This window comes from Callospermophilus lateralis, chromosome 7 (assembly GCF_048772815.1).
Source record: "Callospermophilus lateralis isolate mCalLat2 chromosome 7, mCalLat2.hap1, whole genome shotgun sequence".
Classification (NCBI taxonomy): domain Eukaryota; kingdom Metazoa; phylum Chordata; class Mammalia; order Rodentia; family Sciuridae; genus Callospermophilus; species Callospermophilus lateralis.
Window position 1 is genome coordinate 10,825,291 of NC_135311.1, and position 3,607 is coordinate 10,828,897.

A 3,607-nucleotide genomic window follows, 5' to 3' on the forward strand; every position below is an offset into this window, starting at 1 on the left:
ATGAAATGTTCCAAGATACAAGAAGTGGAAGCTTCTAGTATTTTTAGGCATATCACTACTGTAAGAGTTTGGATGTGAGATAACCCCAAAAGTTCATATGTGAGACAATGCAAAAAGGTTTAGAGGAGGAATGATTGGGTATTAGATCCTTAGCCCAATCAGTGAATTAATTCTCAGTCCTGTCAGGGGATTAGTTCACCTGAGGTGTGTAGGGTGTGGCTGGAGGACTGGGTCCCTGGGAGTGTGTCTCAGGGGTTTGTATTTTGTATCTGGCTAGTGGAGTCTCTCTGCTTCCTGATCATCATGTGAGCTGCTTCCTTATGCCACACTCTTCCTTCACCATGTTCAGCCTTAACTCAAGTCCTGAGGAATGAAGCTGCCTGTCTGTGAGCTGAAACCTTTGAAACTGTGAGACCTCAAATAAACTTTTCCTCCCCTAAAACTGTTCCTGTCAGGTCTTTTAACAGTGAAAAAAGCTGACAAAAACAACTGCTGACTTGCTGTTCCTGACACCCCAAAATACAATTGAAAAAAACATAGGGTAAGTGCAACACACACTCCTTTTTGAAAAAGCAGGAAGGAGGTACATGACAGTCACGTCCACATTTTTTTCTTTATTGTGGGTCAATTGTGAGCCTGTGATGTGACAATTTCCTTAATTGTTTTTTTTAAGACATATGAATTAACCCAAGATTTATGCCTTTAAAATATTTAGAAATCTTACTAGTCATTAACTTTCTGACAAAGTATCATATAACCAGATTCTGGTGATCTTTATTTTAGAGGCAAGAGTTTCCTGACAGTATTGTGAATTTGATCTTTTTCTTGAAACCATTTCATACTTGAAGAGTCTTTGTTGAGGGTGATTTTTGTATGAGAAACACGTCTATTTCGAAACCCAGAAGCTTTTGGACTCTTTATGGTTTCTTTCAACTCTTATCAAAAATTTAAACACCTTCTTTCAATCATCCCTTCATATCCTTTTACCATTGGTGTCATTTTCTATCGTCTCACAAGAAATTTCCCTAAGAAAATCTGAGTTTACTAAAAGTACTATTTTCCAGGCTATAGTTTGGGAGATTACTGCCTTCCTTCCCAACGATGGATAATAAGCATTTTTAACAAACTCCAACAACATTTTACTCTTTCATTTTTAAACCCTTAAAACTGTTTCCTCAAGGACTTTCCATTTTTTTTCCACTATAAACTCCTTTAAAACCTTGCAGATTCTCCATATCATCAGTTGAAAAAAATAAAAAATAAAAACAAAGCTCTAAGTTTTGATTACAATCACACCGTGTGTTTGAATGCCAAATTCTGGTCTCATCATTTATTGCTGTATAACAAACTATGTGGAATCTTATCTGCTTAAATTAACAACAATTATTTATTTTGCACATAAATCTGCAAGTTGGCAGGAACTCAGTGGAGTATCTGTTTGTGTCTGCTCTACATAGGGTCAGCTTAGATTGTTAAACTGGGCTAAAAGTTCCACTTCTAAGATTACTCATTTATGTGGCTGATTGGTTCATGGTATATTATTTGTATGCTTAGCTGGAGATTTTGGCCAAGAGCCTTGGCTTCACACCAGAGATTCTCAAAGGGTTGTCAGGACTTCCTCCAACATGGCAGCTAGAGAGCAAGTGGATGCTCCAAGAAACAGGAAATAGAAGCTGATGAAATCTATGCATCGAGTTTGATAGCATCACTTTGGCTATAATCTGTTGATCAATGTAGTTACCCAACTGGCTTAGTTTCAAGGGAATGGGGCATATTTACCACCTCTACAAGTCAAAGGAGTCACCAAAAGTTCCTTTATTAATAACTTGGACTTTCTTCTAATTTTCCATCCTTGCAACATCTCTGACATTGTACATGAACCCCTGAGAGAGACATCAATGAGTGTCTAGAATTCGCTCCATTTCCAGTTCAGGTGAAATGTCTGGACTCACTGTCATAAAGAAAAATTGTGCAACCTAAAATATGCAGAGAGCTGCTGAAATCTGTACCAGCATGCTGTTACATTTTACTCCATAACCTCAAATTTCTTCATATTTACCAAACTCATGTTATATGCCAGACACAAATGAACTTGTTTCCTAAGTGTTGAAAGATTTATGGTGATTCTCCCATTCTAATATTATGTCCTCTGGTTTTGGTTTTTGTATCTTTTTTTCCCTCTCTTCCAATTTCAGAAGTGGACATATGAAATGATCTAATAAAGATCATTTCCTCTAACGTAAAAATAAAAATATAAAGGCATTGGGTTGGGAAACTCAAAGGGGACAGTTACACTTGTGTCTGTTTTAACCAATGTGCCTGGGAAACTTCAACTCTCTAATGAGCACCCAGAGAATTTCTAAAAGGGAGTCAACAAATCTGCATGGTGTATTAGAAAGGCCCTTCTCTTTGGCCAGCTAATTTTGTAGAGTGTATTACCTATGTTTCTACTCGCTAATTAGAGAAATTATGGTCAAATATTGAGCACAGTATGGTAATCCTCTGTGGAGGACGGGATCTCCCTTAGAAACCAAGGTGTTGAGGTCATGGCTAATGTGAACAGGAAAGACCACAGGTAATATTCATTGAGACTAAACTACCCAAGGAGAAAAGGCTCAGGTGATACTTTTCTGTGGAATTAATAGTGTTCTTATGTGAGTCGGAGATTTCCTGAAAAATGAATAAGGGCTCATGTACATCAAAACAGGGATGTACATGAGCCCTTATTTATTGCTATATAAATTTTGGCAAATTTCACCTAGAAACTTGCACAGAAATTTCGTGGAGGTTTCCAAGAATGAAGAAACCTCCTTGCCATAGAGCATGAAAACTCTGACTTGACGGAACGTGACATTTTATTTTACTTAGGGACTTTGAATTTCTTAATTGAAAAGAGTAGTAATTGTCGAGTAATTCATTTGTGTGTCAAATTTTAAAATTATTGCTTTCCAATAATCCAGCTCTGTTTCCCCATAGGTACTGGTACCAAAAAGAAGACCAAGAAATGGAAAGGTAGAGGTGATTTTTCAGGAAGAACAGTTAAATGCATGGTGTGTATGCTTATTTATTTAAAAGTTTAGAACAAGGCAATTAAACTCCTGGTTCTAGTCAAATTTCAAATTTTATTAACATGTTGCTAAGAAAAAGAGCCAACAATGACAATTTATTTATTTGCAAAGGTGTTCAAACTTGAAAGGAAAGTATTTTAAAATGCATGTAAAAAAAGCTTAGTGAGATAATGGAGAAGACACTTGGTAATCAAAAATGATAATGAGATAGCTGAAAGTTTTAATGGATCTTTTGCTTCTTGATTTGTAAAGTGATGTAAGAAAGATTTTGCATTCCAAAATATTAAGACATAAGGTTAATATTGCATGCTAAATTTATATTAAGGAAACAATTTGGGAAATTCCTCAAGTCAAATGCCATGTATCTGGGAGTTTAAAATAATTGTGAGAAATTGGTCATCTAATTTTTCAAAAACTTTCCAAACACTTATCATATGCTGGGGACTATTGTGTTTGTGGAAGATGCAGTTTTGGGTATCTGGCAAATAATAATTCAGAGTTAAAGACAGAATAATAATGGCAAAGCAAATAAAATTGTG